Source organism: Girardinichthys multiradiatus, chromosome 12 (assembly GCF_021462225.1).
Source record: "Girardinichthys multiradiatus isolate DD_20200921_A chromosome 12, DD_fGirMul_XY1, whole genome shotgun sequence".
Lineage (NCBI taxonomy): Eukaryota > Metazoa > Chordata > Actinopteri > Cyprinodontiformes > Goodeidae > Girardinichthys > Girardinichthys multiradiatus.
The window spans coordinates 14,138,224-14,150,403 of record NC_061805.1 but is presented as its reverse complement, the minus strand read 5'-3'; positions in this window follow the sequence as shown (position 1 = coordinate 14,150,403).

Here is a 12,180-nt window from a genome sequence, read left to right as displayed (position 1 = left end):
ATGCTAAAATATTAAATTATTAATATTAAATATTAAATAATATTTTCAGATTCATAGTCACAACACAGAGCACAGCTTAGACAGCAGACTTTGGAATTTAGCCCTCTCTCTGCTGTTCCTTGTCTCATCCTCTGATCCCTCGTGGAAATGCTGTGGCAGTGCTGGATATGAATGCCAAACTGCACTGACTGTCCTGTATTTGTTTGGGTTGGGGAATTCTTGTTTTTGTGTCTGACTGTGCTTAGTTCCTAGTGGGCGCTGGAGACAACGCGTGGTGGAGGCAGGTGTTTTCCGTCACGGTGATGAGCCCTGGAGTATTTAAGCAGGAGGCAGCCAGCATCTCATCGCTCGAGTGTTAGCCCACCGTGAGAACCGTACCAGAGACTACCTGGATGGTGCCCAGGCCGGCCTCCGGCGGACTATTCCCTAGAGCTCCTCATTTCAGTCTACTGAGGATACAGACAGACTACAAGACGCTTACAGCTGCTGAACTACTGGATCCATTCCAGCTGGCTGCTTCCAGGCTGCAACCTCCACGCTCCACTTACAGCAAGACCTGTCCACCCTCCACTGCTCGTCTGAACTCTTACTCCAAGCACTGTCCGGCCAAGCACGGCTTCCAGATCAAGACACAGAAGGGACTTTCTTACTCACCTTCTCTGTTCCTTTCCGCTGGGCTCCAGCCCCGAATTCCTCTTCTCCTGGCGGCGAACTCACTTCAGCCTAGTAAGACATTACACAATTAATGTTTGTTCTAGCTTGTTACCTCTACTCACCGTGCGCTTACCCCTACAGCTGGCACTGCTCTACCGGAACCGTTTTGGTTTCCAGAGTGACAATAAAAACTTGTCACAAACATTTACCTGTTTCCCTTGGGCGTTTTACTGCATGTGGATCAAGTCGGTTCGAAAAACTATGACAGTATGAAGAAGCAACTCTGCGGACACTGAACACTTTTCCAATTCTTCTGAGTGTCATGTGCAAATCATGAGCACATTCACTTAGTTCCCGCATATTTTTTGGTGACTGGCTATACAATGAATATAGGCTGTCAATGAATGTAGCTCCACAAGATCCAGTGGAAAAGCAATGGGCTCATCTTTCCATCAATGCTGGCTTTCAAAAACACAATTAATGTTGACTTCTGCCCCACACTGGTTGACTCATCAGCTAGCACTGTGATTTTACACCTATTTTCTATAATCTCCCTCAGGGGTTTGCTCTTCATCTGTGAAGACACATGATCAATTATATCAACCCAGACAGTTTTGCTGTGCAAAACACGACCTAAATCAGTAGAATTAGCTTCCTGCTGCTCAATCAGACTCTCAAAGTCAGTGAATGGTTTGTTTTTTTTTGGCCACATAATACGCTGTTCTAAATACCCTGGCAGTAGACTCAAATGCAGACTCCTGAATGGTCGCCTTCATGTTTAGAAGAATGTCTTTCTTTGCTGTTTGAAGAATCTTAATTGGTTCTTTGCGTGCTTGGGAGTTTCTGTGCTCGTGAATTTTTTTGCTCAGTGATACAAGCTGGATAGATCTTGAATTATTACCAAATTGTGATATCTTTCCCTCTGCCCACTGGCTGGCAATACTGACACCATGGGATGCCATGAGACCTAGATTCTTAACATCACGGCATGGAGTGCATCCCAGTTTTCCATGTTGGGTGTATAACCATTCATTTTTGCTTTTAAACTGGTCATATTGATCCTTTGTCCAGACAGAGGGATAATCAGTAGGCCTAGCAACATGACCTGTTTCTTGTTCTGAAGATCCTGCAGCTTCTGCTTCTTCTTCCTAACATGGTGCCTTCTCATCCTGAAGCTCAGCTTGCTCAAAATCTCCATCAGCTGTTTTGCAGATTTTCTGGGGTAACTTTCCATCTTCAGTTTCCCTGTCTTTTCATTTGAACAAATAAGTTATTGTTCTCTGCATTGTGGTCAAGTTTTGATATAGTTTTTCATTTTCAGGTTTTTCATTTAAATTCCTTGTTAAGATTTTGACGGTTCGGTTGTTTTCGCGATTTTTATTTAAAAGTCTGTAGATCCACTCCATTAAATCGAACGCACAAATCTCCTTAGCAACCGCCCTGTTTTGAAGGTAAGCGCGCATGCGCACTTGTGTAGTGTATGTGAAATCTCTGGTCATAAGCGGTGTTTTCGAGCTGTACTGTGTTGTTGTAATTTAGCAAAATAACATGAAACACAACTAGTTACTCTCCCATTGCTTTTAACTGGGGTAAATTGTAGCGAGCAGCCAGACATTAAACGTAGCGGTGCTCGTTTTAAAGGCTGGCTGTTCACAAAAGCCATGAGCTCCGAGGGGAGAGAAGCAAAGCAAGAGCATTGAGGCTCCAGCATAGCAGAACAGTTCAGAAACTATTTGGAATGAGGGGAAAATAGCTATATTTATAAAGAGATTAAGTCATGTTTTAGACTGCCTATTGGTAGCAGATCTGATCTTCTTTGTGTGCTCGGGAATTTTTGCGGCCATAACTGGTTCTGGCTTCATAGCAGACAGCCGTTCTTCCCTCTTCCCGGTGCGCAGAATCTTTTAGTGGTACCAGACCGTGCCGGCTCACTTTCACCCCACGATGTACGGTCGTGGAATAGGATTGATATTTTCAAGATTATTTCACTTCGTCTCACCTTTACTTAAAACAGGTCTTGATATTGCTAAACCTCACCTGAAAAAGGCTGCCACAAACACAAACAGACTGTCTCAGATGTTGTAGGGAAAGCTATGAGTAAAATATCAGGTTTGTCTGAGAGGGTCAATGGTCAGGAAGGGTCAGGGATTATGGTTCTATCTCGAAGAGTCAAGAAGCGCCTGCCTGGAGAACGTTTGTGGGGTTCACAAATATGTGGGGAGCGTACAAGGAAGAAATCAGTAAGATGAAGCAAGGCCAAGGGCAAGAAGTCTGCTCGGAGCAGGGATATATTTCAGTGAATGAAACATTAAGAGAGAGACGGGAGACATGGCTCTTTTGCATCAGAAATCACCCAAATGCATCCTAACGGAGCTGGATTTCTTTTCAGCTCCCATGACCCAGCTTTCCATTGAAGATAAGGGCTACACAGATTTTACCTCTGTCGGCTATTGCAGACTTGCTTCATCTCTGTGACAAGATCATGAGCGCCGACGGGAGTAACCTGGCTAATGTTGCATCTGTGGGTCTTATAAATTACCCACTAAATACAATTTTTTGTCAATGTGACGTTATACTGGGGGCTAGACTAATTTCCCATTCTAGTGGAACTCACCCTTAAAGGGCCATGATTGAGCCCCTGCTCAATTATTCAGGAAACACATTAAAAAGTCAATTTAGTGCCGGTCTTTATTATAAAGACACCTTGGAAGCTATTGACTCTATCGTTGTGGCTAATAATCCCAACAGGGGACTAAATCAGAGAGCCTCCTTCACAGCCGATTCCAAAGAGCTTAATCTCATAGGCACGCTCCATAGGGACATTTTCTTCAGCAATGGATGAATTCGGTGGATAAGAGAATTAAGTTAACCCGAGCCAACGACGCATGCATTCTGTCTCATGGGAGCCTTGACTCAACTCATTTCGAAGGAAAATATTAGGGGCTTCTCTTTTTCTTAAAAAAGTTTCAGTTTCCCCCGCCTTATGCCTAGGTCACCATTTGGCTTTGTTGAGAGAAAATGCTCTGTATCCTCTGTCATGTGTGAATGTAAAAACATTCTCTATCCCTGAAAATTCAAGGATATGTACTCAGGAGAATTTCTTTCTCAGAGGGAATTTTACAACATGTTCACCGCCACAGGCTGTCATTTCAAAGACCTTCCTCTGAGCATCACACATGAGGAATTTATCAAACGGGTACTCCCTGTTTGTCTTTAATCTCAATCCGGGCGAGGATGCCGAGGCTTTATCACACCCGTATCTAATGGAAATTTGAGGCTGGAAATGAGGTTTAGACAGCCGCTGCCTCATACGTTACACTCATAGTCTACGCCTGTTACGATTCTATTCTGGAAATCAACTCAAGAAGACAGGTATTGGTGGATTACTATTAACTTTGGACAGTAATCAGTTGGAAAGCCTATTGCATCATCTACTGGATGGTCTATTTCACTGTGTGTGGCCAAGCGATCAACTCCTGCTACTCTTACTTACATCATACAGCACACTTAATACACATCCTTCTCACATGGCTGGAGAACACCGGCAAGCTACTTTTTTCGACTGTTTTGGATTCCCTCCAGATTTTGACTTCTACCCATCAAGCATCGTTTCATTTTTTAAGGACAGCTCATCAAAAATATTATATCATAATTAAAAGCTTCACTCTGTCAATTGTATGCAGTCAGCGTTGTGTTTTTTATCTGTTACTGAACTTGTGTGTTATCTCTCCAACAAGTATTGGTATTGTACTCGTACTCATCGTCTTCCGCTTACTGGGTTGCGGGGGCAGCAGACTCAGCAGAGACGCCCAGACGTCCCTCTCCCCAGACACCTCCTCCAGCTCCTCCGGGGGAAGCCTAAGGCATTCCCAGGCCAGCCGAGAGACATAGTCCCTCCAGCGTGTCCTGGGCCGTCCCCTGGGCCTCCTCCCGGTAGGATGTGCCTGGAACATCTCCCGAGGAAGGCGTCCAGGAGGCATCCGGTATAGATACCCGAGCCACCTCAACTGGCTCCTCTCAATGTGGAGGAGCAGTGGCTCTACTCCGAGCCCCTCCCGGATGGCCGAGCTCCTCACCCTATCTCTAAGGGAGTGCCCGGCCACCCTACGGAGGAAGCTCATTTCAGCCGCTTGTATCCGGGATCCCGTTCTTTCGGTCATGACCCAAAGTTTATGGCCATACGTGACGGTAGGAATGTAGACTGACCGGCAAATTGAGAGCTTCGCTTTTCGGCTCAGCTCTCTCTTCACCACAACGGACCGGCACAGCGCCTCCATTACTGCGGCATTACCGATCCGTCTGTCGATCTCCCGCTCCATTCTTCCCTCACTTGTGAACAAGGCCCCGAGATACTTGAACTCCTCCACTTGAGGCAGGATCTCCCCTCCAACCTGAAGAGGACAAGCCACCCTTTTCCGGTCGAGAACCATGGCCTCGGACTTGGAGGAGCTGATCCTCATCCCAGCTGCTTCACACTCGGCTGCGAACCGCCCCAGCGCATGCTGTAGGTCTTGGCTAGAGGGCGCCAGCAGGACCACGTCATCTGCAAAAAGAAGAGACGAAATCCTCTGGTCCCCAAACCAGAGCCCCTCCGGCCCTTGGCTGCGCCTAGTAATTCTGTCCATAAAAGTTATGAACAAGACCGGTGACAAAGGGTAGCCCTGCCGGAGTTCAACATGCACCGGGAAATGTTCCGACTTAGTGCCGGCAATATGAACCAAACTCCTGCTCCGCTTTTACAGAGACCGGATGGCCCCTAATAAAGGGCCCCTGACTCATACTCCTGGAGCACCCCCCACAAAGCATCATGAGGGAAACAGTCAAATGCTTTCTCCAGGTCCACAAAACACATGTAGACCGGTTGGACAAACTCCAATGAGTCCTCGAGTAGAGGGTATAGAGCTGATCCAGTGTTCCACAGCCGGGACGAAAACCACACTGCTACTCCTGAAGCTGAGGTTCGACCATCAGCCGGCCTCTCTTCTCCAATACCTTGGCGTAGGCCTTACCAGGGAGGCTGAGGAGTGTGATCCCCCTGTACTTGGAACTGTTGGAGTTATCCCTAAACTCCTGCATGCTCGTTTGTTTGGTAAAGCTAAGACCTCCTATACTGTTATTAATAAAAAACAAAGTAATAAAAGAAACAAGGAGACTGCAGTCTTTAGATAGATGCCTGTACAGGGAGAAGATCGTCCGAATCCTTCTGAAACTTCTGATTACTTCCCCAAGAACAGCAGTCTTTATTTAAAAGCCAGGCGTATACTTGTACATGAAAAAACATACATTTTAATCGACTGTCTGATTTCATATCTGGAGCTGTCTGACACTCATTCAACTGACTTTTCGACACTTCCTGTTTTTCTACTTTTGACCTTTATTTACATATGTAGAAATATAAAAATATCTTTTGTCACTGGGCAGAAGTCTTGCATATAAAAATATCTTGTTGTCACTGGGCAAAAGTAAGTCTTACATACAGAAATATGTTCTTGTCGTTAGGCAGAAGATTTACAGAGACACATCCAAAAATATCTTCAGTTACTGGGCAGATGATATCTAAGTCCAGCACACACAAATATAAGCCTGTTTGGAGGCCTCTAAGTTACACAATACATTTTATTTCACATATTATTAAACATACTTAAGCACCAATCCTATAAGCATAGTATGAATATTTTCCAACAATTTCCCCCTTTTGAAGTCTTAATAAGGACTTCACCCTAAAATGCCCCACAGGTTATTTTTAAAATCAATGTAACAATAAAAAAGGAAATAATGCATGAACTTACCAAAATCCAACCCCTATGGGGTAGGGTTTTTGCCTTTTGGCTCATACTTTCATCAAAATACTTACTACAAGTCCTGGAATATACAATGAGCGAACAAACCCTGTAAATAGAAAAATAGAAAGTTTTTTAGTTCAGTTCTGTTCTGGGTGGGAGAGCAGCTACAACCACCCTGTGAGAGGGAAGCTCAATCACTACCGCCTCTTCTGCTGTATGCTGTCCTAGTCTTCAACTCACAGGTGTAGACTGACCTGGAGCCTGAGATTCATACCAGGGGATTATTCTGCCCCTATGTGGGTATGAATACTTTTGCAGATTGTTGAACCCAAGGTGTAGACTAACCTATGGGTATGGTGATTTCTCCTCACCCCTAGGGGATTATTCTGCCCCTTCTGTAGGGTGAAAAGGTGGCTCTTCTGTTGTCGTGTTCTCTCTCAGGTTTTCCTGGACCTCAGTGAGGGATCTCTGCAGAGCGTCTGTCGCTGTACACTGACTCCAGTGGTACCAGGTGTCGCCTTTACCCTTGAGTCTCACCGCGTGTGAAGTTCTTTCTGTGACCTGGAATGGACCGGTCCACCTGGGTTCTGACCACTTCCTTTTGATCACCTTCAGCAGGACCCACTCAGCGTCGGACGTGGTTGGCTGGGGTCCCTCGGTTAGTTTCTCTGGAACCTGTTTTGAGAACTCTGTAACAAAACTTAAGTTGGTGACTGAGGTGTCCTGCCAGTCCCCAGCTGCCAGAGAGCGCTTTACCACTCCCCCTAATTCCTTAGCTTGATGCTCAGATGGGAAGCAAAAACAAGGATTCCGATTCCAAACTAAATCAGTTCATTCAAAAATTTTACACTGAAGTTATCGTCCATGTTTTCCAATTTAGATGTATTACAGTAAATATTTATCATGCATTTGTAGTCAAATTGAAGATAGTTACCAGGACTGTGTCTGACAGTTGGAAGCCATTGAAAATGTCACAAATGTTGGTTGAAAACAAAAACTGGTGAGGGATAAAGGCAGGCTTAAAAACAGGTCTTCTGATCTGATTATGTTGAAATAGTAAGCATGGGATTCTATGTGCTTTGCTGATTAACAGAAAATACAGATGACACACAAACCAAAATGTAACATTTTTTAACATTTAGTATAGGAATTGAAAGTGTTTCATGAAAACTAGATATTGGAGGGGGTTTATAGGATATTTATTCACATTAAAGATGATTCCTGAATGCATCATAAATGCAAAATTGTGTCAGTCTGAGAAATGAATTTACTATAAATTTGAAAATATCTTCATATTATAATTATTTCTTGCAAACCCTAAGTGGTAAAAAAAAATTTAGCACAACATATGACAGCTTCATTGATCCAAACAAACTTGTTAAAATAGTCTAAATAAATGTTTTTTTTATCACTTAAGAATAACGTTAACGGGTGTTTACACTTAAGACTTTTAAATATTATTTCAGTTTCAGATGCTGTAAGTAAATGCTTTAAAAAGAAAAATTACTAAACACAAAGCAAATTCTTTAAATGACACATTTAAAATTACAATAATCATTGAAATATCTTTGGCAACTTGATGCAAAAACACATTTAGTTTTTTTTTTTTCATTTACTTCTTTCATGCATGACATTGCAAAACCTGATTACATTTAAGGTGTTTAAAAAATGTGAAAACAAATTTAGCTCATCAGTCAAAAATGAAAACTGTAAACCAAAACAGAAGCTCAGGCTGCAGGAGGAAAGTTTTCTAACCAGAGCAGCACAGAGATGCATGCCAATGCATGGCCGTATATAGGCTACACTGTGGCTGCAATGTGTGACTGCACACTACAGCAGGAACGTGTGCTGCACAATAGGGCAGAAAATAGGAAAATACAGATTTCTTAAAAGGCATTTAAATAAACACACTTTGATATTAAACTGTAAGCTATAAAGGTGGTAAAATACGAATACAGACACTTGTTGTCCTTTGAATCCAAATAATACTATAACGGTGTGTTTGTAGCTCCTATGAGTCGTTTTAAAGCAAACTAAAACATTGTTTTTATCATAATAAAATAGGATCACGTGTAAATAATCATTAATCATTAAGTCACTCTTCTCCAGCCTTTTGGATTTGTTAGGAAGTGGTGCAAACAACAAAATATACAGATTCTTGGCTGAAGCTTTTTAAAAAAAAACAAAAAACAATGCAAAAAGAGAAAAGCAGAAATATAAAAATAATTCGAGCAATCTCTTGCAAGATATCGATTTTTGCTACCATGGAGGTTTGTGCCCTTGCATATATATATTTTCTTTTTGAATGGAGAGGAGGGGAAGGGTGCAACACCCGCCATTTTCTAATGAGATGAAGGGTATCATCCCATGGCAGACTGAGCAGAAACTATCCTCTTTTTTTACTTTTCCCCCTCCTTGTACTATTGTGAAACACTTCCGTGCCATAGAAAACATCTGTTTGCACCTAAACTGGAGCTGCATTAACGCAAAGATTGTTTGCATCAATGCTGTTACTGGAAGGCTCTCCATCAACATGGCGTTCACAGCCAGTATTCTCCCACTCTCTGGCTGTCTGAAGCGGTCAGTATGGGTTTAAATGGTGTTACAGGAAAAAACAATTGCAAAGATAATGATTTTGTTTTATAAAGATCTGAAAAATATACAATGAAATTAAATCAGTCTCACCGGAAAACAGAAGCTCTGGACTCACTGGTGCTTAATGGGGGGGTTGCGATTTGGAGACGCAGACTATCTTGGGGAGAGGCCAATAACGGCTCAAAGTTGGGCTATAAGCTGCGCTTTACTTAAACAATCCACCTCCCCCTCTTTTTCCTCCTTCCTCAGCCATTCCCTTTTAGAAATATCCCCAAAAAACAAGCATAAGCGGCTTGATTTTAGTGTCAAATTTACACATAGGATGCAGATTTGCTCTGAAACTTTATGTTAGTTTGCACCACCTATGGAATTTACCCTGAAACCTGAAGAAGGAGACATGGGGAAGGGTTGGGAAGACTTTTTCTGTACATTCCTCAGCGATACATTCACTACTCCTCCTGCAGAGTTTGCAACAAATTATGCATGATCTGCAAAAATTCTTTGAATAGTCAGAAACATTTATAGTGTAGAATTAATGCTTTACCAGATGTAACATATTCCCCCCTTGACACGTGGGTCTTCCCAATGTGTCACTGTAGCCACTGTGTTGTATAAATTTTTTCGGGAGGATTGGTTTATCTTCTATCTGATAGATATCATTCTGTTTAACAAGTCCACTGTTCAGCCAAGTTTTAACTTCTGTTGCTGCTGTCAGTGTGAGTCTTTCAGGATGTCCGCATCTATAAATAACAGATCTGACATGTTCAGTGTGAGGGGAAGTTTAGATGATGCAGCCTTTTGCGGAAACATGCAAAGTTATTTTCTCTACTTTCAACAGTGTCAGTGCTGTTCCTGCAGAGGTTTTAAAGCCTCTGTTTCTCCAAATTCTTATTATTCTTTTTTATCATATTTTATTTTATTGGGGACTTTATTTTATTTTTTTAATAAAGTAAGTCCTTATTACATTTAAAAATGAGATCACTATTTCTGGTAGTTGCTATTAATTTAAATAATGCTTGGTTTAGTTCTTATTAAAAATAAAAAATAAAAACTCACTCACTGATGAACACAAAAAATGAAGGGCATATTATATCTTATAATCTTAGTTTGCCTTACCCAGTTTTATAGATACAACATACAGTTTCAGTCAGCTTTGTATTTAGTTCAAGTAACTAAAGTTTGTTTCAATTAACTCAAGTTTTCTCTATTTCAGTCCAGTCCAGTAATTCTGTTAAGGTTCATTTCATCTTATGTTACGTTTGAGTCTAATTTGATCATTTTGAACCTGACTGGAAAAAGTCTAAACGTCTGTAAAAAATTTTTTTGTTTTACCATAGAGAACTGACCTAATATTATTATGGTAATGTTGAGGACTCTAATTTTTACATAACATGAATCAGACATTTATTTCACAAAAACAGAAAGTCAAACACAGACATTTGGCCACATGAAAGTTTAAATACCCTGTTTGTAAAAAGAATTGTGAAAAATTGAAGACGTGTCTATGAACTTTCTTATGGTTATCAGTATTTTCAATACAAGTAGAACCTTTGCCATCTTTATGATTTTTCGGAAAAGATTCTGGAAACCCTATTAAGATATAAGTTTGGCAATGATCATCAGAACATCAGACCTTTATTAGCGCTTTTAAGGTCCCTCAAAGATGCATTACAATGAAATCAGTCATTCCCATTCACACACATTCACACACTACTTACTTATTTATCTGTCAAAGTAATTTTTATTTGCAAAAATGTGAACATAATCTGACTTCTATTATTCTTAAAATGCACATCGTTTCCTCATAACCCCTTTTGTTTCCACTAGGTCTGTTTTGGACACTTAAATTCTTTTTTTTATTCACCAAGAATCAATAAGGTGGTCTTAGTGGGGTCCACCTTAAAGGTGTTGTCTGTTGGGTGTCATGTTATCATTGTCAGGTCAGTGAGGTTCATAAGTCAGTCAGAACCTTGGTCATTTGGTCTGTGCACATAATGTTTCATAGATCCAGCCTATGATTAGTCAGCAAAACTTCCACCTATAGGAGAAAAATTGATTGTTAATGAATGAGCTGCATTTCCTAGGAACACCATCTTCCTCCTGGATGAGCATCACCTGTTGAAAAACTTTCATCATTGTTTGTTTCACATATTCAATCAGATCTTTATATTATACCAGTAGGTGAAGTTGTTAGTATCTCATGTAGACTGACATATATTGTTGCATTTGGACAGGATCTCAGATTAAATAAACATAGTTAGAGCTTCAATCCAGGTTCATTTCGTGTCTGCAGACTTTAGCCAATTTCTCTTTTTTTTTATACATAAAGAGCAAGATTCAAAACATTTTCAAAGGACAGATTGTGGCAGAATGTAGACAAAACTGCTTATTGATTGACAAAATAACATTCAAGCACACAACCACCATATCAAAGGCTCTATTTCTAGAGAATCACTAAACTTCTGGGGGCCGGTTTTGGCCCGTGGACCTTGAGTTTGACACATGCAGGGTAGAGTTACAATCTTCATCTCTCAGCAGAGACAGGCTTCTGCTGTTTGCAGAAGTGTTATCTTTGTTTTCAGGCAGCTGCATCTCTGTGTCAAGGTCGTTTCACAGAGCTGAAATTTAACTTCTCTCAAAGAGGAAAAATCAAGAATGCACACAATCTGAGCCAAATATGGGATTATTGTTTCATGCAACATATAAACAAACATTCATTCCAACAAAACAAAGACAAAACATCAAAGACAGACAAATGGCCAAATTTGAAACTTCAAGAATTCAAAGAAATTTTTAACAATCTCTTTTCAGAATATGTTTTCTCAGCCATATCTTTTAATGCTGTAATTGATAAATTTTGTTATGACAATCTTCGGGATCCTTTTTAAGATGAGTGTACATAATCCAAAGAGATCTCAAACTATTTAGAAACACAGCAACAGTTTTCTCTTAAATGAATCCAAATTCACTGATGCTGAAACCTTTTGTCAATTCTTTGTACCGTAACTGTAATAATAATAACTACAATCCTGATAGTTATTGTTATAATTCTCATTTTGTTTTGCTCAATTTGATCGCAGCTGCATTCAAGAATTTCTCTGCTCAGGTTAAATGCAAAGAAGTATTTTAAGCCGGCATTGACATTTTT